Source organism: Stegodyphus dumicola, chromosome 6 (genome assembly GCF_044657685.1).
Source record: "Stegodyphus dumicola isolate Sdum_Otavi_A_Nest chromosome 6, ASM4465768v1".
Lineage (NCBI taxonomy): Eukaryota > Metazoa > Arthropoda > Arachnida > Araneae > Eresidae > Stegodyphus > Stegodyphus dumicola.
In genome coordinates this window covers 77,671,867-77,698,355 of record NC_140773.1, presented here as the reverse complement: position 1 = coordinate 77,698,355, position 26,489 = coordinate 77,671,867, and the positions used below count along the sequence as shown (strand labels likewise).

General features: G+C 32.7%; 1 protein-coding gene across 3 annotated transcripts in view; it reads right to left on the bottom strand.

Moving 5' to 3' along the window:
• Positions 1–26,489, bottom strand: part of LOC118187972 (uncharacterized) — a 737,440-nt gene that overhangs the window by 160,707 nt on the left and 550,244 nt on the right. The window lies entirely within an intron of this gene.

Genomic DNA, 26,489 nt, shown 5'->3' with positions numbered 1-26,489 from the left:
AACATATTTTATTGGTTAAAATATCATGATATATAAAAGCATGACAAGTATTACATGTATTGTTTGAATTACACTTCGCTAAATTATCAACGATGAAGGCAAAACACAAAATGAAACGAATACTATTTAAAGAATGTGCATGAAATTGATCCAAGAGGTTGGTGTGGCATTACTAGACCACACAGCAATAAAGCACCGACATACAAAAATACATGTATTACGATCATCACATCGCGAAACATCGAATGGGTCGGAAGAATGTGCAGTCGAAACATCGCGCTAATAACGGATATGATATACTCTTTAGCTGAAACGTAAGCGAGGCAAACTGGCAACAATGCTGTTTTTCGCTTGTTGTAGCAGCAATGCCCATTCCCATCCTTGTACCTGTCGGGGATGATGGACAGTTCTTGGCGGCACACTGCGACCTGCTATTCGTCTTCCCAACATATTCCATACATTCTGTACGGGAATCAGGTCTGGTGATCTAGCAGGCCACATCAGATGTAAAATGCTTTCACGCTCCAGATAACTCCGCACTACTCGAGCTCTATGCGGATGGACGTTATCGTCCATAGTTATCGCGTCGGTACCCACTGCAGCCACGAAAAATGGCATAAGAAGGTGTAGAATTTCGTCACTATATTGGACGACTGTGAGGGAGACACCAAGTATGATGCAGAGGTCGGTGCGGGCGTTCTTTGCTATCTCACCCCATGCGAACAAGCCTCCTCCTCAGTAATAATCTCTTTTGACGACAAGTGACGCCCGATAGCGTGTCCCTCGCATTCGCCTTATCATTGCTCTTCGGGAAGGGTTCTGAATATTAAATCGGAACTCATCCGTAAAATGTACGTGGCGCTACTGCTCTAGTGTCTAACTGCGAAGTTCAAGGGGCCACTTCAACCGCGCTCCGAGATGTGATGGGGGACAAAGGAACACAAAGCACTGGTCGGGCGTATAGTCCACCTTCATTGAGTTGACGTGACTTTGGCGGGATATAGGACGTCCTGCACAAAGCAGGGAAATGCAATGCTAGCTATCATGCTGTTAGTGATCTACGGCGTCTTGCAGATATCAACAGGAAACGATCGTCTGTCGTTGTGGTAATCGTCCGACGTCCAGGCCCAAGTCTTCTACATGGGTTTTGACCACTTTGGTAACGATTCCGCAGACTACTGATGACATTACGATAGACATTCAGCTCTCTCGCTACAGCGGATTGTCTTGTACCAACTGTCTAAATCCTGACAGTCCTCCAACGCATTTCATCGTGCAGATGATGTCTTTGGCTCATACGTTCCGCCTTGGTTACCTCGGGTTACTTGAAACTGTTGCTGGTTGCGAACCGAAGCATAGATCCAGCATAGTCCTTTTTAAGGCATGCCTTGCGACTGCGGTATTGCATTTTATGCTAATTTTGGATACCTATTTGCATTCGGCGATACAACTTCTACATTCTATGTAAACCGTATGCTGTAATTCTCCTTTTTATATGCCTACATATTCTTTAGGCGTTTCTTGCTTATTTTTTGAGCACAAGTTTATTATAAAAAAAAGAAATTCAACATTCTTACAATAGCAGCTATATTCTTATAAAAGAATAAGCTAAATCAGGGTTTCTTAAAATGTGGATCGCGACACCCAAGGGGGTCGCGGTATCTGCAGCAGAGGGTCGCCAATAATTTGAACAGTTTCGATATATCTTTAATTTACTAATAAAATATCTGGTAATTGTAAAAATATTTGGTAATTGTAAATAATTTTACAATTACCAAATATTTTTACGCAATGTATCTGAAAATAGATAAAGATAAGACAATACAGACAAAGAAAAAAAAAACGAAAACGATTCGACGCATTCTTTTTATAATATAACCGTTCATTTTCCTTGCTTTGCACGTGACGCTGTCATTTTGTCTGTTACTTATTTAAAATTTTCACATTGTTCTTTGTCTTAAAATTAGAAATTAAAGTTAATGACCTAAAACTGCAATAGTATATTACAGTACAACTGAAAAAATTGACAGTTTAACTACCGCGTGTGTCGGATTTGCGCAATACTTATGGGGTTTCAGAAAATTTTTGTAAATATTATGGGGTCGCGAGTGAAAAAAGTTTAAAAAACCCTGAGATAAATTAAAAAACTGAAAGAAAAAAATTGCCTTTGGCAAAATCATAATACAAAAACTAATTTTAACCATAGAAATCATTGTCGAAGTGATTACGGATACTTCTGTTTGCAAGACGAATCATTTGTGTGTCAGCAACTATATCAATATTGCCCCATATGTGGTAAAATATCTAAAGTAACATACTTAATTATTAATAATGGATATTAAATTTTCATAAGTATCTGCAAGTATTTAACGTAACGGTAAAAAATGATAAAGTACACTATTACGTAAACGTGTTCATAACGTGTAACGTAAACTGCTTCATGATGTATCCAAAATACACTATATGGAAATGATAATCTTTCTAACTTCAGATTTAATCAATCTGTGATTCATTGACAAACTGAATGATTCAAAAACAATAAAGGTTTTTCCTAATAACATATTTTGCATTTTGCTTTTTTAACGATGTATCTAATTGATAAAAATAACATGCACTTAATTTGTGTTACATCTAATTAATCACTTTTATATGAATATTTGCAGTTTAGTTTTATAAAATAAAAGACGTTTCTATTAATTCTAAGCCATATATTCTAAGCCAGTTCACAGAGATTCATTATTCCTTTAAATTTTCATAACGTTCTAAGTTTTCATTTTTTTACCATTTTTTCACAACGGAAATCTTTAATTTGAAATATTAGACTATAATTTTAAATCCTCATTTCTTTTTATTCTTTTCTCTTATATATATATAGGCTGTTTAGGAGTAACTCTCAGCCATCATTATGTATTGTCCACATTCGTCCAGGTCCTGTGACTCATAAATCGACCTAAGCCTAACCAAAGCTCTAATTTATATCTAAACCCTTAAAAAAACGATTTGAAGGATTAAAATATGAAAAACTAATTTGCATATTCAATTAAAAAACTTATATATTCTTCAAAATTTATAAAAAATTTTCTATAAAATTTTATTGCAAAAAGAGAAACCAGAAGCACAGTGGCAAACAGCGAGAACCACTGCAAGTTTGCACTGAAAGTATTTTCGATGAAATTACTTTCATTGGAAGTACTAAAAGATCTCTCTCAAGTTTATGATATATACATTTAAAATTGTATTATAAAAACGTGATATATATATATATATATATATATATATTTAATTGAAGAGTTTTTAGCTAATCACTTCATTTTAGTGCATCGGTATCAACACTGCGAAAGCATGCTTCACTAAAATTTTATTTTAGAACTTTTAAAATGATTGTTCCGTAACCAAAAGTATCTAAGCCATACAATTTTAAATTAATTTTAAGCCTAATTTTTTAGGGAATCTGAAAACAACACATTCATTTCCTGAGAATATATATATATATGAAATGTCTCATTAAAATATAAGAGTAAAGTTGTTTTGAAAAAAATCAATATATTCAAGTTTTAATGTCACTGTATAAGGAATTATCGTATCCCCCTCAGATGCACTTTGATGGTGTATGCAGTATCACGCCCATATAGCAATTAAAAGACCCGTAGATTTAATTCCGGTTAAGTCATAGTTGGTTTTTCATATTTACCAGCTAAGTGAAACTTAAATGTATCTGTAACTGTAATTAATGAGTTTTTTTTTCTTTTTTTAAAGATCGTAAATGCACATCTCAGAATGTTCCTTTCATTCAAATCTCTTAACTAAATTATTATGTATTTCAACGAAAAGTGAAGTTTTAAAAGCGTATGCATACTGTTACGTTTTCAGCGGATTTTTAACAGAAGTATATTAAAGATCTCAAACTTAAATAATAGAGAAACAAATTAAAACGCTAAATAGTTTCCTGCAACTAAAATGCTTTCATTTTATTTCGTCGTTTCCGACTGCTATTGGCCGCAGGGAGAATTCATATAATTCACCAAAATAAAATCTCAGCTTGCGCCCTCGCTCTTAAAGGTACTTTATCTCTAAACACTGAACATTCGTTAGAATAATTTATCTTTTTATCTGGTATTATTTGTAGCACAATCTCGTAAAATGTTGTATTATCTTTTCCAGTTTATTTCCAACTGATGAAATAAGAAAACTAAATTGATATTCAATCAGAAGTAGTAATTCTCCTTTTGATAAGATGAATGTTAAGGAGAGAAATATGCCTCCATTAAGGATTTCTAGTGTAGTAAAAACAGAGATACGTAATTATTTCCCGTCGACCGTGAAAGTTGGCAGAATTCCGCTAAATTTGCGTGAAGCATTCAGATAGAAAGTTAAAGGAACATATCACATTTTATTCAGTTACACATTCACAGATTACTCTTGATTCAATTAGATAATCAACAGATACAACACATAAAATACTTAAATAAATACGATATCAAGCTTTGAGATTATTTGACACAAATATCCCGCGGTGCCTTTTGAGCCATTTTGCTAATCCCCTTATTCTTTCAATGTTCCAAGAATGCATACGAGTATAATCAGACCTGTAATTATGAAAACACTCTCCTACTTGGTCTTCTGTAGAAGTTAAAAAATGCAAGAGAAAAAGCAAAGAAATTTATTTTGTCTGCTTCAGGATGAGGGTTGCTTAAAACCGTAACAAAATTCTGGTGTGCGTAGTTGGATGTTCTTTTTATTTAAGTTTATTAGAAGACAGGTCATCAGATCACTTTTATTAAAAGTTTTATTTGCCGAAAATGATCAACAGGAAATTGCTTACCCACACAAACGGACTACTAGTTAAGTACCATCTACTGCACTAGGAACAATTGTAATTTCATAAATCCACTAGTTTTATTGTTATTTTATGTAACAAAGAATGTACTAGATCTGATCGTAAACGTACTAACTAGAACACTGAAACTTTCTAGATTTAGTATGAAAATACTGCAAATGGTTACCCCGAGTCAAATAGGAAAACTATTTTCATAATAATAACTTATCCATCCATCTCAGATAACTGAGATAAAAATTATTATCAGTACAGGAATCTAATTTCTGTCACTTCCAAGCTGATGATGTTCATACATAGGTGCGACGGATTCGAAACACGGACAGCTGTAAAAACTATAAAAAAGAAACATCCATGACCTTTGATGAGTTCTTAATCTCAGTCTGTGATGTAAACATCATAATTCTTGATTACCATCTAAAATATCGTGTACTGTCAACACTTCAAATGGATTTTTATCGTTTCCCACAGTTCATCAAGATATTGTGTTGTTTCATACCACCTCTTAATTCTCCCTCCACTATCATCACTTCGTTAGATTGCGTTTGCTTTCCTTGCGCGATGTAAATAAACTATTTTCGAATCACAAATTCCGAGGAAATCTAGGATGATGAAAAAAGGAATGTGTGGTTATCGGCCTAATGATGCGTCATCTTCGGGGGTGAAACCGCAGTTTAATTCCGTAGCTTTTAGATCATATCTGTGATCTTTCAAATAAATCTTTATTTAAAATTACGCAGAAAACACAGTCTTAGATTGTCAAGTTAGATTTTGACAAGTTTCTCTTCTGAATAAACCTTTATTTCTGTCAGCTTGAAAACGATAGTTTAAGATAATCTTTGTAATGCAATTAATATATATTTCAGTATAATATGTTACCCAGTTTAAACATATTAGAAAGAGCAAGAATAACAGAAATTTTAGTTCATGAAATTTTGGAAGTCATACAATATTTTAGAGTTTAATGGGAAAGCGGAAGATGAATTACTATTAATCTTACACTGGTTTATCTTAATTTTGATAATTATTATAAACGGACTGAAAACAATTATAGTTCAAATACTGCTCAACTTAACGATGGATCACACACCAAGTAATTTATAGTGGGTTGAAAACGCGATAAATATAGAAAGATATTCTTCCACCTACAAACATATTGCCCCAATGTACTAAAAATATCGAGCACCCTAAATTTAAGCACTGGTAAAAACCTCACAAAACTAAAAGCACTGGTAAAAACCTCACAAATTCAGTGAACGTATAAAGAAATACACAGAGCCCATTTAAGTGGCTTTCTGGTTATAAGAATATGGAGGAGTAAGAGCTTCTTTGCATGAAAGGAATGCTTATATGCAGGGTATATCAGTACAGCGATGACAAACTTTCAGAAGAGATAGAGTACACCTAGACGATGGGAAATCACATAGCAATGCATGGTTGAAAACGCTTTCCTGGCGCGGTAGTGACCACACTAAACGTAAAAAAGGAAGGATACAAACAGCGAGAAAAAAACGTGTTTTATTATGTTTAGGACAGCAGAAAACAACAAATAAGAACAAAAACAAACAACGATCGTCATTAAAGAAGGTGTTCGAAATTAGGACCCCGGACAGTGATGCAGGCCTCACTTCTCCGGCTCACAAAAGATCTGTATCACGAATGGAAGATCGCATGGAAAATACATGACGCACGGTTCGGGTTGTAATTTCGAACATCTTCTTTGATGAAGATCGTTGTTTTTTTTTTCCTTTGTTTTTGCTGTACTCTGAACAATAAGCATCTTTCTCACCCGGTTCGTGTTCTTTCTTTCTTGACTTTTGTGTCGTCACTACTGCGCCAGGAAAGAGTTCCCGACCATGTATTACTATGTAATTTCCCATCGTCTGCGTGTACTCTACCTCTCCTGAAAGTTTGTCACCGCTGTATGTTTACGTATGTTTATGTTATGGTTTATTATGTCCGCTCTATGTGTATGTTAAACACCGCTGTATGTTTATGTCCAAGGACTAAATTGGGAACTAAATCCTCATATTCAAAAAATATTGTTCAATACAGTAATAACAAAAATAGTCTTATATGGTACAGAAATTTGGGCACAGCCTATGACTGTTCGGAAACAAAAACAACTGCAAGTCATACAACGTCAATTCCTTCTCCGAATCATAAAATGTTATAAAACAACATCAAATGCTGTCCTATGTGAACTTTCAGCAATAGCACCTCTTCATACTTTAGCACAAACTAAACATGCAAAAGCCACAGTCCTCAAATTGAAAAAATCCTACATATTTACATGATGAAATATTTAAATCAAACAATTTTGAAATTTCAGTCAACCCCTACAGAAGACATCCTGCCTCTAATCCTAAAGTATATAGCACAATAAATCCTACGACCAGTAGTTATATATCTCAATCAGATGGATCGAAAATGGACTTAGGAGTTGGCTGTGCATATATAGTACAAATAGATCAAACCCAGAAAATAACTCTCCAAAATCGACTCGCCAAGGAAAATAGTATCTTCCAAGCAGAACTAAACGCAGTTCGAATGGCAATAGAATACTCAATCGATAACAATTTACAAAAAATCAATATTTTCTCAGATAGTCAATCAGAAATACTAGCTCTACAAAATCCCAAACACACATCTGAAATAATTCAAGATATGTTTAATAAAATTATCCAATATCGTCAAATATCACCAAACATTTATTGGATAAAGGCTCACGTCGGAGTTCTTGGTAACGAAGAAGCCGATTTAGCAGCCAAATCAGCTACAATATCCCTTCAAGAAAAATCTCCTGGCCGAAATCATAACTCAAGAAATATCTACATAAAATCAGCCTCCAAATGTGGGAAGAAGAATGGACAACAATAAATACAGGAAGACAATTGCATCAAATAGCACCTCATGTAAATGATACGTGTACAATGGTCAATGGTTATATAAACCGCTTTTTAACTGGACATGGGCCATTTCCCACATAGTTCTTCAGAATAAACATCTCAAACTCTGAGCAATGTCTTTGTGGGAATAAAGGTGATCCAATCCATTATATTACTCAATGTCAATCCATTATATTACACAAAGTCAACTCATAAATTGCCTAATTCAAATATAAATGCCTTCCTTCGTTTTGAAATTGACAACAAACATTTAAAAAATAAAATAGAAAATACACTCAAATATCTATCTTCAATAGGCAAAACTTTATGTGAGCACTAACGTAATCAATGTCAAAATTCATTTTGAAGCTGCAATTCATCTAAAACTCTTTTTATCTAATTATCTTAAAAACAACCCTTGCAATAATAATGACATAGTAAAAAAGGGAAAAGAAGAGGAAGAAGATACGGATTCATATAATAAACCTTATCTTAATGAACTATTATGAACTGTTATAAATTATGACTCTTGGCCTACTATTATTATACCTATTATAACTACTATAATTACTATAATTATATTTAATAGATAAGATATCAATCAAAATGTCAATATACTATTATGTACTATTTTAAATACTAACTTTAAAAATAAACCGAAGTTTAGTGGGACTATACCTCCATTACTTATAGTAAACATTGGGTGTTCCACTACACTTCCACCTGAACCTGTATGTTTATGTATTAGTGTATTAGCATAATGACTACGTATAGTTATTTAGATAAAGGTGGAATGTACTGATACATCCTGTATATACAATTCTTCACTACCACCACATACACACCAGGAAAAAAACAGGTTCTGTATAAAAAGTTCCAAACTAGGCTTTTCAGCAGCATTGTACAAAAGTACCTCTGTTTGGCTAGCTAATAAGTTGTATAAAAGTCTATGAAGACATTATTGTTGCCTCATCAGTGCACGTATACGCTAAGTTGCTACCCGCGTTAAGATGATCCCCGAGATGCTTCTGCCTGTAGGGCTAAATGCTCAATCCATTCGTGAAAAAGGGTAGTCAGTGTTTCCGAGACGCGTCGGTTTATTTCACATTTTGGTAAGATCTGTCGTTTTTGATAAACTACAAGGCACAAAATCAAACAAAAATACACAAAAATAGTAAGAATTTTTCTATTACATAATAAAGAAAATATACTATTGTTTACACGCGAGAGGAACATCCTGCCTTTCTTAAAATGGCAACTGAAATTTCTTCACACTCTACCAACAAAAGCTTCACCATCAGTTAGGTGAACTGTAGCTTTGTTGACTGAACTATCTAGTCGCAAATCCACTAATTGCTCAGTGGATGAGCTATCCCAGTCGGTGGGGAAAAAAGAAAGTATATGTGATCCTATGTACAGGGTGTTTTAAAGGGCCTCCCGTATTTTTTGCTTTTATAAAGTAAATAATGGAATTAGAAAACCGAGGACGACAGGTGGCCCTTAGGCTATCAAGCCCTGAGATATAAAAATTTTAGCAAAACATTCCTTTGAATTATTAAGAAGCTTATCAATTGGATTCTATCAAGGGATAAAATATGATATAACACTTTTAAAGAAAATTCCTTTTTCGAGAAATAGGAACAGCGAGGTGAAAGTGAAAATGATTAACAAATATTTATTTTAAAAAAAGGCACCCCATTTTTTTCCCTTTTCTTCAGTTTTGTTTCGGTCGACACATTCGATCATATTTAGTTTATGAAAAAAATATGGTAATCACATTAATACCCCTAATGTTCGAAACACCATTATTTACCACTGTCTACCTTAAACTTGTTCAACGGAGACTTAAAAGAAGAATGCAGTGTAAAATTTTAAATTAGACAGATACGTAAATTTGAATTAAATCATAGCGATTTCACCCATGAAATCGATAAGATTTTATTCAAAATTTACACCAGATTTAAGTTGCATATCTGCCTAACTTCAGCTTTGTATCATCAGCCTACACTTTAGAAAAATATTTAAAACAAATTATGCTTTTTAAAATATGTCATAATTCAGAAGTCATAATTATGTGCATTGAAATGAGGCATAATAGTGCAATAGTATGAATACTTGCTAAAATTGAAGGCTGGAAACAAACTAAGGATTCTAAATTATATCTGAATTTCTGAACTTGCTGCGTTACGATAAATATTACAGAAAAATGATCCGATATCCTTTCTTCGATGAGGTTCAGAAATAGTTGGTAGAAAATATTCGTTATCAGTAATTGCTGAAGATTCAGAAAGCATCCTACCGCCCAGACGGTATAGTGATTAGGGGAGCTTACTACGATACCGAAGGGCTCGGATTCGAATCCGGAAAAGGCATGACTGTAGTTGTCTATTTCTTCACACGAGGTAACTGTGGCTCACCTATCAGGTGCTTCCACAATAAGCGGCCACGACTTTCGTCCTTAGTAGTGTCCAACCTAAGTCGGGTAAAAGCTTACTAATAATAATAATAATAATAAAAAAAAAAAAAAAAAAAAAAAAAAAAAACCATCCTGATTTCGTTAAAGGAACAATTTTTAACTTTAAATTAATACCTAAATTTTTTCTACGTATTTCTACACACCAAACAGGAGAATCTCTTTCATAAATGCCGATTGGCGTCGTTATACCAAAAGAGTACTATAAAAATTGTATTGTAATAATGATAATACAGAAAACATTTATATTGTAAATTAAAAGTACAGTTTCTATTGAAAAATTATCGTTTCCGCCAGTCGTAGACCGCCTATATTTAACTTTATTCAAAATTCGAATAGGACAGTGAGATATTATAATCTGAAGCATTTTATTTCCTCTATTTTCTCATTAATTTTAGTTTATTTCGAGCATAAATTAGATGCATTCATCTTTTACAAATTCTGAACAGAAAAGACTATTTTCTCAATAAACATTTCCTACTTAAATTCCAAATAAAAGACAGGAAGTTGGTTTAAATTTGCTGAAATGCGGAATTAAATCTTATGCTCTTCTCGAGCTATATGTCAAAAATTTTAGTCTTTAATTTAAACATCTTTCTTAATTAACTTTCCACAACAGATGTTAAATTCACAAAAATAAATGAAGTAAGGTTAGGTATGTGGATACTGCATATGTCATCACACACTAAAATGACATTTATAAGCTTGCAGATTGCAGAGAAAATAATTTAATTTAACTATTTTCTCTTATAATGTTTCATCTGGAATCTTCAATACATTTCATCCCCTTACTCTTTAGATGCAGCAAGAAGCAGCGTGACATCTTTATCTCAACAAAGATTAATTCCAACTAAACATTTCTCCAGCTGTGTATTACAAAATATTAAGGGCAACAAATCTGATAAAAAATATCTGTTCCAGTATTTTGAAATTTATTTTCCAAATTCCTTTCTTATCGTATTTGTATACACGTATATAGTAAAAGGAATGAATTTTGAAGTAAACAACTATATAATCTTACATCTACCTAGGAAAACGAAGTTTGATCAAAAACCTTCTTTTATTTATTTAGTTACTTTTGTTGAAATAGAAAATAAGATTTTATTATTTTATATTCTTTATAGGAATGATGCGAAGGATATTTAAAATTGGATTGAGTTGAAGATTTGTTAGACTCGCATTTTCATCTAAGAGGACATCAATATCACGATGTTGCAATTATATTCAGTTCGCAAATACCTCTCGACTTCTGGCTTACGTTATAAGAAGATCGCACGTAGCTTTCCTAACTTTTTTCTGAGTGTCAAATATCTATTTTAAAAAACTTCTTATTTTTTTACTATCCTGTGACTTCATATATTCAATTTTCGATAATATCCAATTCTTTTAATACTAAAGAGATTTATTGACTACATCACCATAAACAGAGAAATTTTAAATATTATTATTACATTTACATGTTTATAAGTATAATAAGTAATTAAACACTTCGCAGAAAATCTCTTCAAGATATTCATATTTTCAGTCGCGGATTTTTCATGATATCGTATGTCGCATTTCCGTATATGATGAAGGTATTGTTGCAAGTCTCGAGGACAAGTGGTCTACTGAAGTAAGTGCACAGCTACATCATGAATAACCCTTATAAAGAAGTACACAAATCTCTATGAGGAATAAAATTACGATGAAATAATAGCTTATCAAATTATTTCTTTTCACACAATTTGACTTTCCCATTTTGAACAGCTCCTTTTAAACATTTTAATATAAACTTTTACGATTTATATATTTAATTTATGAGAACTAATTCTTAAACTGATAAGCTTGAAGTTATCGTAGGTGTTAATCTGAAACCAGCATACTAAAATCAAATTGCAGGTTCGTTTCATTATTGTAACTTTTTGATTATTTAAAAAAATTGAAATTTTAATTACTAAATTAAATTTTAATTAATTTAAATACTTCGACCCGTTATAATGCAACTGCCACTGTTTCAGTGGTTGACTGTTTCAGTGTTTATGACAAAGGCAATGCCATCTCGAGGAAGGCCTGAGCACGTGCGGGTAACTGTTCAGTGACGTCACAATCAGAAGACCGAAGCAGCAGAAAGTGTCTTCCACAAGTTGTTCAAACGAATGCTTCAGCGATGAATGTATAATTTGCGTGTTTATTACTTTCTCGCTTTCTAAATTCGGATTCTTCCTTGCATTCGTAAACCCAATTTTGAATTAAAATTTCTGGAAATTTCTTTCTGTCAAAGGTTTATCATTTGTTAACGACTTGAGGAAAACGTTAAACTAAATCACATTGTTACTGAATCTGATAGAAGATCTGATACATATCAAGTACTTTTACACTGTAGTAAAAAAATTCTTTTCGCCTAAATACGAACCATTCTTTTTAAAAGCACATAATCGGAGATATTTATTTTTTTCAACCCCTATTAATCAGTTAACACCTTCAGAACTGTTTTAGCATTTATATATATGTTTAACGGACCATCATACTTAAAATGCTATTAAAAATTGTTTAAATATTTTTTTTAAAAAGCTGTTGCTCTAAAAGAAATGATGTAATTAAAAAGATCCCTAAAATCGGAAACTTCAAACTTTTAAAAACATCAGCGTATTACAAAACTTACGGGCTAATGGGCAATGTTTTATCCTTTGCTATTTAAATTAGAATATTATGTTTGAAATTAAATGGGTAAAGAGGGCAATAGCAAATAGTAAAATCAATTTTAGCTGCATTTAATAAAAAATAAGTCTAATGAATATTCCACTAAATTCATTCCGAAATTTACATCTTTATGAAATTTGAAATTGCTTGCTATATCTCATAACGTCACTTCGTCAGAAAAAAATAATCAGTTTTTTTTTCTTTATATATACAGCAGAATCGAAGGTAAATTCTTTTAATTATATACTTAGAAAAATATTACAGATTAGGTTTTTATCAATCATCTAATTATAATAATCAGTAAAGAGAAAGTTAGAAATCTTATTTATCCATCAGCTTTCCTTTCCTCTACTTTTCAGTGTAATAAATTTTTTTAAAAAGAATTCTTGGCTGCCTCGAATAACATATAAGATTTAAGCTTACAAATTTCATTGTAAACTTTACTGTAAATTATAAACACTCAGTGAAACAAATACGATAAATACAGGAACCGTAAACGAGCAGTGTGAATAAGAGGCACAGCCACGACCAATCTATCTTCTGCTGTGAAGTCACATTCTCGTGCTCAGGCCTGTAACTATCTAGGTGTTGGCAAAGCACTCTAAGACTATCTTCTTAAACCTTAGGAAACCGAAGCCAGTATCCTTCGCTAACCTGTGTCCTTAAAATAGAGAAACGCTGGTCCAGTCCCGTTCGCTTCGTCCTCTCCTTGTCCATTAATGATCAAAGGGATATGAAGATTTCAAACGGCATGCTTTCTACTTCCTAACATAGAAGATTCCATTAGCCTTTTAGGACAAGCTGCTTGCAATAAATTGATACAATGCATTTGGGGAAACTGCGCCTGCTATTCCATACCTTTGGAAGGACGGAAGGAAACAACACTGCAATCACGGCAGTTTCGGGCGTTTGTCGTCATATGAATTACAGGACGCCTCGGGCGTTTTGGCCTTCAAAGGGAAAGCATGCCTTCGCGGAGGACGGAGAGAGGCTCAAATCTGCGAAATGTATGGAAATAAACACGAAAACGCCATGTAGCCAGACCGTTCGCCTGAATCAAACACAGCTGAAATCTGATCAGCTGATGGTTGAAAGCTGCAATCGGCCGCTGATGGACAGTTGTTTCACGGTTTTCAGAAAACAAATGCTTTAAAAATTTAGAACTACCTCCTCACGGTCAATATTTATAAATAATGATGCTATTATGCAACAGATTAGTAAATATTTTTTAAAACTTAGGATACCATTCGTTTAATTAATTTTTTGCTAAAACATTTCTACAAATGTTATAGTTACATATACCTTTAATTATAAAACCTTTATTATTAATCAGAAAAGATTTAAGCTTGACAGAATACTAACTAATAACATGAATTACCGTTGTTGTATAACAAAATTCTTTAAACTTCGATATTGAAACTAAACACGCAACTTGTTTATTAGCATAAATCAAGGAATGCGTGTTTTCGTCGGGCAAATTTCTAAACAACCCCAAGAAAAACGTTAGGCGCTGAGCACGCTTGGCATATTTAACGCATGCAAGTAAATCTGTTTATAAATTTAATCTAAACAACGAACAAAACTTAAATCTCTTGTCTGCTTATGTCTTTGAGAAAATAGCGATGGAATTTTTTTTTTTTAAGGCGCGATCTATTTAAACGTTTAAATGCTTTGAAAACGAACATGCGTCAGAAGATTGAAAACAACAAAACGGCGAAGATTATGTATCTGCGAAAATAAATAAATGAATAAGATAAACAGAAAAATTTTAAAAACGTTGAATACGTTAATAACTTTTCGGCGCTTCGGGAATTTTCTTGCATAGTATAGTTATTATTCTACCAGATTAATTTTTTTGCGTACCTATAATTGGCTGAAGGTTTTAGTAAGTTAACAGTATAATTCTGACTGAAATAAAAGTGAGCATTCCTTTTTATTAATCAAATGCACTTGTTAAACTGGAAATGCATAAATTCATGAAAATAAATTATTAGAAAAATTTCACAGTTTCAAAAGTTAAGATAACTTTTATTTAGTGAATTCTGTCAAAATTTTAATTTATTCAACTAGGCAGGCATGCAGGCGCTTATTGGGAAACGGATCGTGAACATCATATTAGAATCTAATACTCTAAAAAAAGAATTTATTATTAAAGATTAAGAAAAAGAATATACATATATGTAATAAAAATAATAAATAAATCGGAACCTAAATTGCGCGCTGAAAGCTGCAGTAATGTAGCAGCAATAAGTACAGATTTAATTAAATTTTAAAGCAAATTAAAATACCATATTTAGATGTGGTGAAGTAGACCTCAAAAGACATAAGCAATCACTTCACAAAACCTAATGTAAGCGAAAAAATCATTGAAAATTAAAGTTTCGAAGTAAATTTAAATGACAAACAAAAATAAAACCAAGTGCAGTTTCAAAAAACATTCAAACAAACCAAGGCTGAACAAAAGTACAATTCGATCAAAAAATCACATAAAAAACACAAAAAAATGTAAAAAATCTTCAAATTTTAATAAATCTTTGAAAATAATATTGACAAAACAAATGAATTTTACGTTATCCGGGATCTTCAGCAGAATCTTGGCTGCTCCAGAAATGTAAACGAAAATTAGTTTCTGAGCTAACTAATTCTGATATTTAGTTACTATTTAGAAAGTTATTAGGTAGGAAAAAGAATTCAATTACATATTCTTAGCCCAATGACAGACCGGAATCAAAATAAAGCATTTGACTTAAATTTAAAATTGCTGTAAATTATAAAAAATAAAAAAAGAAAATCTAAAACAGAAAAACGAATGCCGAAAACACTTTTAAATGTATCAAACTGAAACTTTAATGTGGAAAAATGCAAGCAATGTCTGAGAGCAGAACAGCCACCAATAAACCAAGGAACCATACTTTCGTAATGAGGACATTTGTTAAAACAAATTACATAACTCTTATTGAGCGCAATTTCTGCAAATAAATAAATAAGTCAAGAAAATGTTTGAAATTTAGGGTAAAATATTAATTTGGGATAGTGTCTTAAATCTATTTTTTAATTTGATTATTTTCCCTTTTTAGTGTGAAAAAACAGCAGCGTGCCAATAATGCTTTTTTCTGAACTGCGTCATTTCAGAATTAATATCTGTCACACATTGCTGTCGAGGCAAGTATTTATGTAACACAAAAAAGTCGTTCGGCCATTAAGTAATATTTTGAGACAAAGAGTTTATTTATTTATTATAACTTCCATCAAATTCAAAACATGTTCCTTTGCTTATTATTTAATTGTTAATGCATGAGCATTTTGATCCTCTTATGATTTTCGAAACATTAAAGAGCATACTACGCATTACTGTATTTATTAGCTTCTGTGCTGCCCGACCGAGACTATGGTTAGTGACGCTGGCTCGGAATCGAATCCTGGAGAATGCATAGATGTTCATAAATGTATAGTGTCAGTGCAGCATGAGGTCACTTTAAATATGCGGCGAGCCGAAAGTTCTTTTTGAGAAAATTGTGGTAGGGAAAGAAAGGTGGGTCTATCGAAATTGCGGGCGGAACTTAGCAAGTCATACTGTCATCTGTATGGTGCTCAAGGCTCTTGTCAAAGACAGACGTAGTCTTGCTATTTTCGTGGGCTTGTTTTGATGTTACTGTCAGAGAAGTGAGATAAGTTGCAACAAAAACAACATTAGTTTTGTTTTTAAAAGGAGCTTTCTCTTAAAACTTCATTCGCTTTGGTGAAGCCGCAACACGTAATTGTTACTTATCCAGATTTTTTTCAAGTGTCTTGGTGACGATGGGTAGAACAAGCGTTTTTGTAAAGGTACATAATTGATGAAAGAATATAGTATGCCAATTAGAACGTTTGAATCCATATGCGAAAATTTTTCTAATCCTCCTTGGTTTACAGTGTAGCAAGAAAAAAGTGCAGAGCAAATTCAAGAGATTGAACCAACCAAACATTTTAAATAATAATGACTTTCGGCAGAGTTTAATTAACTATTAAGCAATAAAAGAACGTGCTTAGGGCAATACAGGCATTTTCGTACAAAATAGTTTCCCTTCAAAAACCCTACTTTATTACCCTCCCAAAAATTCATAACATAATCTATACACTTTCTTTCCTTTGCTCTGCGCTGCTAATATCATGTCTGCATTTCTATTCTGTAAATAAACAGGTAAAATATGAGTCCAAATTGCTTTATTGTATTACTGTTCAAAAAAATATACCTAAATAAATGTAGTCTCTGCAAGTCCAAGTGCTAGCTGTTATTTAAGAAACACATCCTCATGCAACATCTACACGTCACCTAACAAAATATTTTCATTACACACGTATATATGTGTTTATGTGTGTGTGTAAGATAATATGTAAATCAGGTTTATAATTTAATTTAGTAATAGCATCTTAATGCCTCTCTGTATTATTAAAAGTAGTAATAACTAGACTGCGCCATTTTTAGATTAATCTGTCGCGTGGCTTGCAGGAATCATGGCTGATGACGTAGCTAATTTGGAATTTAAACTCAAAATTTTGAGAACTGAAACCTTTCTAACGTAAATCCACACCATTTTTTTGGAGAGCTTCCATATTGGATAAATGAGCACTTTAGCTGCTGCTTTTCTTCCTGTGATGGCGCTATTTTGCTGTGCACTTTTCCTATCGCAGCAGTATTCAAAAATGTAAATGTGCTTGAATAGGCGCAATTAGAGTGCTAAGTAAATTGTGGCCACAAATATCAATTGAAATAAAAATGACTGTTTAATCTTACTCGCTTGCCAAGTTTCCTATTTACTACTGATTCAACATTTTAGCATTCTACGCAATCAGAATTTTTATTCTTCAATAGGGATCTATCTTCTAAGCTATCTACGTGCTACGCCATCGACATAGCAATGTCTTTTTCTTCTTTTTCATCGCGTTTTATATACATAAAGTATGAAAATGGTAGTTACCAAATTATCAACTTTATCTAAATTAATTTTGTACGTCATGGCAATCAAAAAGATTCTTTACAAAAATGTCTTTTACAAAGAAACTAATAAGAAAAAATACGTATAAATTACCCAGGGAAAGAAAACTGATTTTGATACGCTGTTAGTTCTTATCAGATAGCAGCAAGAACATAATATAATTCAGCAAATCACTTTACTGATATAATTTCTGAATGAATTTTACGTAAAATTTTGTTTCAAAAAGACGTTCTTTAATGCTTTATTAGAGCAATTCTGAATAATCCGATGGTATAACTTCGAAAGCGACTATGTATTGCGACTATGTATCCGATGGTATAACTTCGAAAGCGACTATGTAATACATTTTTACATTCCAAATACACACAAGCATTTGCCGCAACCTTTTCAAACACAGAAATATACTATTAAGCCCTTTTCACTCAGATAGTACTTCGGATAGTGTCAACTCGGAAGCAAGCTGCGCATTGTTGCTATTAAAACTCATCCAAGTCTGCTATGCAGAATTTATTCTTATATTAGGCTATAACAAATGCAATGAATGCATTGTCATATTATATATTATGCTTGGAATATAACAGCAAATAGCTTAATATTAACAGCACACCTGAAAGATAAAAATGCTTTCTTCGTACGTCAACTATTTTATACTAAAGAGTTACTTATTTTAAAACCGAATCGAACAGAAAAATTTCGAATTTAAAGGGAGGGATGCTATTGAGTAATTTGGATCAGACCTTACAACCTTATGACTTGAAAAATCGGTGATAGTTTTACTTACAAATTTTAGATCATAAGGAAATTTCTCAAATTATTCAAGGCATTTAGATGGTGAGTTATTTCTTTAGGCTATTTAGATGAAAACCGTTCTCTAATAAAGCGGTTTGTTAAATCGATATTTATTTGCACAGTTTCTTAGAGTTTTATATTCTGGTCATTTCAACCAGGTAGCAGATTGCCGTATTTTTTCGAATGTAAGTTGAGCCGAGAAGTAAGATTTTGTTGAAAAAAATTAAGCTAAAATTAAAAAACCGTGCTAAGCCGAATTTAAAACAGCTCAATAAATCAAGGTTGGTAGATATCGCCAAATTGTAACTGTCATCTAAACTATCAGGCCAGCTGAAGGAGAGTGCCACGTTCTCACGTACTGGGGCCTCCCCAGTTGTCCAATAAGTAAAACCTTTGAATTCTAGATATTCGACACGGGTTCGATCCGGGCTGGCTGCGCAGTTGGTTTTCCTCGTGTGTAATGTGAACACGAATCAGTTTCCCTTAGAAACTCTTCCACGAAGGTATCTCTTGCCCTCGACATCATCTTTGCTATGTTTAAATATCTTAACTTCCCTCGACGTCATCTTTGCCATGTTTAAATCTTAACCTCACGTTTTTGATAAATAGGCCCAAAACCATAAAAAAATCTTCATCCGTAATGCTTTGAACGGATGAAGATTTGATGACAACAATTTTAATATTGAACAAAAACTTCCGAAAATTGCCAGGAATCCCTTCATTGGATACTGATATTGAAAAATTTGAAAACGTGTATTAGGATTGGATAAAATAAATACAGCGGGTTTTCAACTATTTTAATTATTAACATTTTACAGTTATCCATATTTGTGATCGAATTATTCATAAGTAATTTTAAACTCATATTTAAGCCGACTTCCAGATTTCAGTAGAAAAAATTAAAAAGCATTATATCGGCTTTACACGAAAGTCTGCAGCAATCGTATTGCAATAATTTGCAACTATTTAATTTTGAAAGTTTTATAAAATATATAATATTATTCGAAAGCTATTATAAAATTAATTGTTTAGACTGTTGTAAAATGTGCATATCAGAATGAAATATCTACACTAGCTCGTTCATATGTTAATTTGTTCACAGTATCATAGTTCAAAGTTTCATAACTTGTTCATAGTTTGTGCAAACACTAAGCAAAACTGAATTTCATTGGTTGATCCAAATTAAATTTCATTTTTATAGCACTTCCAGAGAAAGGATTAAAGCAGGCTAAGATATATATGCATACACGGCCTTATTTTTAAATAACAGTTTCTTCTAACGAAAAAAAAAAAAAAAAAAAAAAAAAAAAAACACGTGTTGCTCCAACGCATTAGAACACAGAAGCATGTCTGTGCTTCAAGCAACCACACCGTTTGGACAACGTGCCAAAAAGGGTTACGTAACGAACAAGAAATAAGCCCAACGCACTCATATTGCAAGACAGAATAAGAACCTCTCTTTGAAAAAGAAACCGAGCCAGACATCAAACCAAAAAAACAACTGCGCTGATAAATAGCTTCTAATTTGACAACGTTCCCTCTACCCGCATTTCAAGAAATAGGGCGACAAGCTGTCTGTTGCAAGCGGAACCCAGTTTATGATCAACACAGCTGTAATGCTGATAGGAAATCCAATTCTTCTCGTGCCCCTTCAACCCCCTTTTAAGAGCCAGTTGAAAGCATAATTACTATGACAGTGACCCCTCACCCTCGCAGCACTCCTTAGCGGCCTGTCGTTGAGGTCGTAGCACGGCCGTTAGAAACGATAGTTTTTATTACGCGTTTCTGCCGATGTAAATGACAGTTGCAGCTAAGAATAAAAAAGAGCGAGGTAATTTATCCATTGGAATTCACCGCGTTTGAAGGCATTTAGCAAGTCTTGCAAAATGCACAGCAAATGTTTGTAATGCTTTAATGACATAAAACAGGGTACCATAAACTTTCAGGGGAAAATATCGCGTTTGGTAGTGACGCATTATGAGGTTACTGTAATACATATGTTTATTTTACAATAACAATTTAATGTACACTAAAGGGTAATATAATGATGCAATGATAATGAATATTTAATGACGTATTAAAACGGCTTCATGATACTAAAAGTATACATGTAAACGTAAAGAATAAAATGACGAATGGTGATAAAATGATTAACATATTCATTACACATGCATATTATACATTAGAGGCCTAGAGGCGCTGTGTAGTGGAAGAGGAATTCGTAGGCGCTTACGGATAGCATTGCATTTTATTCTTTTTCCAGTTTTAAGGAATAGGATCCAGAATACTAAAGATTGCTTATTTCAAAATAGGTTAAGTATTCTGAAAAAGGAAGAAAAAAAGTAGGACTATCTGCATAGAGAGCTGAAATTGTGGAGAAATATCTATAGGAAACTGATCTATTTTCACATTATTTTAAAAAGTTGATGTATACACCACATGGTTTCCTTGTACAGAAAATTAAATTATACGCACTTTTTTCCTGCATTTCATTTAAACGTATTTCCTCGAATTTCATCAGAGATATATTTTTCATTCAAGTCATTGAGTTCTCACTTCGCGGCAAGGCAAAAACACATTAAAACTCAAAATATTTTTATTAAAAATTGAAAGATATAGAAAAATATAAAACACTAAATAGAGTTAGAACAATTTAAAAAAACAATTTTTACAATTAAAATTACAGTTTCTAGGCAACAACAAGCAATGCGGCCAGCAGGCAAGAAGCCAGACTTTTCAGTGCACAAAACTAGAAGTTTCCTTTTAGTCCACTCGAGAAAAAGATACTGAAGATGGAGAGAGACTTAATTTACTAATGTAATGTGTTTCAAATATAAACAAATATGGCTACTACGGTAAAAAAGAATTAGGCTTAGCCGCACTTAAATAACGTAAATTGTTGAGAATTCTACAACTATTGCATGCAGATTAACTAAAAGCATACAAACCTTAACCGGAAGATAAAAACAACATAATTCAATGACTTTTTAAGCAAAAATATGCGCAATTTACCAACATATAAGAACAAAAAAAAAACTGACCTCACATGAATTTTTTGGTGCTTCCGATTGCAACCAGAAAGGGAGGTGCACAACTACATGTTATAGCAGTCCCAGTTACAAAATTTCAACGTTCTGAGGCTAATCATTTTTGAGTTATGCGAGATACATACATACAGACAACACGAAATAACATATTCTGAAGTTTCTTTTTAAATCAGTTTTATAATTCGTTTGATGAAAAAGTGTCCTTTATTCTGTCCTTACGTACAGATGTCACAGAGAAACATTGTTAAATTGCATTCGATAACGGTCAAATTGCATAATTTAGTTGAAATATGGTATACCAATTTTTTTGTGATTAGAATACTTCCTTTATTTCGTACAAGGAAGTAAAAAAAAAAAAAAAAAAAAAAAAAACCTTAAATACCGATGCACAAACAAATGGTTTGACTCTGGTTAGAAATATTGCAACCTGTTACATAAGAATAAGTACCTCAGGGTCATTTTCCCTCTCCGCTTATTTACCTTGTAACCATCGAATAGTTGGGGCCAATAGTCGAATTCCCTAACTGCGCCCTCCACTTAAATTATTTCGGTTAACGTGTTTCACTTCGTGAAAAACATGCGTACGAACGCAACTTGAACTACTGTCTCAGATGAGGCGAGAAATTTACATGCTGTATGGTGATGACGATATATACTAGGATCCTAAATAAAGATAAATAAAAAGACAATGAAGTGCCTATGTTAAAGCAACAAAATATAGTATTCAGTAGTCCTTAACTTCAGGGTGGCAGCTTTTCAATTTAGTGATAATATACATTTCAAATTATCTGTGTTAACAGTATTTCAGACTAAACAACGTAAGACCAATTGTAAGAATACATAGGTAAAAAAAATGAAATACAGTTCTGAATATATTTTTTTTCATTTTTTTTTATCCGAATGACTAAGTGTCTTCAACTGAACGCATTCATCAGGAATGGCCAAAATCTTTAGTGCCATAGCTCTGCATCACCGAAAGAGATGCCCATTCTTGGGTTTAAATTTTAGGGCTTAAAGTGTAATACCAGTTTATAAGAACTCGTGCTTATGCTTTGAAGGAATGCATTTACAACATGAAATTTGGGGGATAACATTGATATTTTCAGCAAATCTTAAATGTGTCGTGGGTTTCTTAAAAGTATTAAAACATGCCTGTCAAACCTCCAACATGTCGAAAAATAATAATTAAAAAAAATCTGAAAGGTTTCAGGTTTTAACGGCCTCCCAAAACGTTTTGTTAAGGATTTTACGCTCTCGTTGAACTTGCAGTCTAATGATAGGACTATCCGCAAGCCAGTAAATAATATGCAATAAAGCATAATGTTACCGCATACAATACAACATTTATTTTACTAAACAAATACAGCTAGATCAAGGACTGCTCTAAACAAGCGCAAACTTCTAGACATAGTGCAGAAACTGGATACTTTTTTCTTCTCCTTTATTAAAGATTCAGCCTGCTTCCTAGCAGAGGTAAAATTTTTATTATTCGAAATAAATTCCGTTTATTACACACGCAGGAAAATTTCGAAGCAGTTTTCGTTACGTGTTTCAGTTAAAATGTAATTTGAACCAGTCTCTGTAATGTTTTGATGTGATTCTTGCGAAATCTCGGAACTGTAATATTTATATAATCAAGTGAATATCAGAATTCTTATTTAAAATGTGCATAAAAACTAAATTTTCCAAGACTATTCTTGTCGCCCACATGCTTTTCAAAGCTTTCTTACTATGCTCCTGAGACCAGTAGAACTCATCTAGATTCCTCAATTCCCACCAGATAGCGACAATGTCCATATTGTGATACTACGTTAGAAAGTCATAGAAGGGCTAAAGGAGCGCTCTCTAAGGTAAACAGATGTGTTGAGACGACGTAATGTGAATCGAAACTCCATTTACAAATTTTGAAGTCCTTACGGTGGGTGGGTTAATAGTTAGTGTTTAATTAAATAATAGTCTGCTTGCTGCTTATCGCTGAGTTGAAGCGTATCTACATTAATTTTTAAGCAGCTTACGAGATGTAATGAAGTTAATTCTAAAACTTTGTCAAAGTAAGGGGTAGAATTACTTTATGCTAACCGTAACACTCACGAATGATGTATGCTAGAATCACACTGCAAATGATATTTGAGATAATGAATATACCAATAAATTACGCAGATTACTGTACTTCCAATATAGTTTACACAAATTGCTTTCCAAAGCTAAATGCTTTGCGTGATTCAATGATGCTTCTTCCGTTAAATTCGTTTGGTCGCTCGGAGAGCTCTAGGGCGAAGGAACTCTCCGTTTAATTTAACTTTACAACCCGAGATTGAGCGATTACAGTACATAACTCACTGTGCAGTGGTACAGAAGTATTATACTCAGGGGGCTGTTAAAACAGAGCACTTTGAGCAAAGAGGAGTTCTTAAGAGCGTCTTACTGTTTCAGAAACACATAAACTAGCATTTATTTCAATAATAAAATTGTAATTTATTTTCCTGGAAATTAGGAAAAGATCTTTCAAAATGATAAAACGTTAAAGTATAGAAACGGTAATAAACATAATGATTTATTTCCTTTTGAGATGCAAGAAAAAAAGAATCTAAATTACCTTTGCGTATAAAATGTAACCCATTTTTATATTTCTACACATCAGTTTATAATTTAGTTATAGCTACATAAATAAATTTTAAAATAGATAATACGAAACTTTTGCTGCTTGTGATCTGTCGAAACTGTTCAAATTCACTAATCCATTTGTGACGTAACATTACTCGCACTGTTTACATCAATACTGGATAAATAATCTTCACCACGAAAGATCTTATATAATTTGTGTAGTTCATCTGTCAGAATGAATTTATAAGTCAACAAAAATTAATTGTGATGAAATTATATTGTCTCGGTCGGTTACGGTCTTATCAGTGGCCAAAACGGTTAAATCCACGATATATTATTTTGTACCTGAATTCTTTCTTTGTTGTCCGAAACAAATAGGCCGCGTAAGATTTATCAAGTTTCTCTCAAGCCTAAGGGAAATGCAATCTCGTTTCCTTCAGAAAATCCTCCACAAAATCATTCCTTCCTTCGACAGATACAGCTTTCCCTTTCTTTGCTATAATAAACTAATCTTATCGCACTAGATATTTTCATTCTATTTAATATTAATTCTTTAAATTAATATTTTTCTTCTTGATTCCTATAACATACAGGATGAGTCAAAAAAATGTATACTGACTTTGAACTCTCATAGAAAATTTATTTTCCAGCCTACAAGGTTAAATTTCTTGGAATGGTAAGGTTATACACCAATTTAAAAAATAAGTGTACTTTATGATCAAACTTGAATGCTATAAATGGTGTTTAAAGTAATTGTTCAAACAGTAATCTTCAGTATCGATACATTTCTGAGTACGAGTCAGAAATCATACCGTACTTTGCACCAAAATGTCTAATAGGATTTCTGTGCAGATCACTTAAATCTCATCTCAGAGTGTGTCAAAGCTACTTCGCTTCATCCGGCGAAACAATGTTACCAAAATTGGACCTCGAACGCCATTCGATTTTTTTTCTCTTTTTTATATGTATAGTAAAAGATAAGGCGTAGTGTCGTAAGACACATTCGCGAAGAAAAATTCTGAATATATAGGTGATAAATTTTATATCCAAGATTTCTTTATTATAAATTTTAATCTCTTATGTTCTTTTGCTGTCCTATTGTAATTAGAAACATTTCTTGAAAAAATAAATGCTCAAGATTAATAGAAAGGTATTAAGCGCACTCCTTAAAATACAAAATAAATAATATACTTAATTCCTTTAGTCTAATTTTTGCTAATTTATATATCAGAATATTTTCTAGTGAAAGAGAATATTTGATTTGATAAATAAAACGAAATGCTTTTTTTTAATAGCTAACAATGTGAAACTGTTAGAATCCGATTAAAAAGATATGGATGTTGACACCACATGACCTCCTAGTATGGCCTATTAAATTATACACATTTTTGCTGCATTTCATTTAAACTTATTTCCTCGAATTTCATTAGAAGAAAATTTCTCATTCAATTAATTCAGTTCTCAGGTGGTGGCAAAGCAAAAATACATAAAAACACAAAACATCTGCATTAAAAATTCTTCAATGCAGAAAAACATAAAACACTAAATATAGTTTAAAAAAAAGTAATTTTTAGAATTAAAATTAGAGTTTCTTCCCCAAAACAAGCGAGCTAGGCCAAAGCGTGGGAAGCAAGTGCGTTATGTTCAGGATGAGATCTCAAGTCAGACTGAGTTAGTTTCGGTTCTCAAAGCATTCAGATTGGATGGTTAATATTGCCGTAAAATTATTATTGGCTGTTAAGAGTTTTAGTTCCGTTTACATCATCAGAATTATGTAAGAGTCATATGGCATAGATTTTTCTCGAAATGACGCAATGCAGAGACGGATACTATTTTTAGAATAGAGAAGGGAAATTAATTTATGCTTCTAATTTAATCTTTAACATATTCTTCATTTTTCTTACATATAACGACAGGATCAGCCGATTTCAACGAAAAAGGGAGATGCTTAACTACGTGTTACACCCCATATATATAACAGCCCATATACAAAATTTCATCATTCTAAGGCTACTCATTCTTGAGTTATGCAAGATACATACATACGAACATACGTACGTACGTACGTACATATGTCAAGAAAAATCTCTTCTGAATTCCTCTTAAATTCTGTTTATAATCATTTTGGTTTTGTCCCAGTAATCCTGGAACACCCTGTATATAAGTGTGGTACTGCGATTCCAGTGAAAACGAGAATTG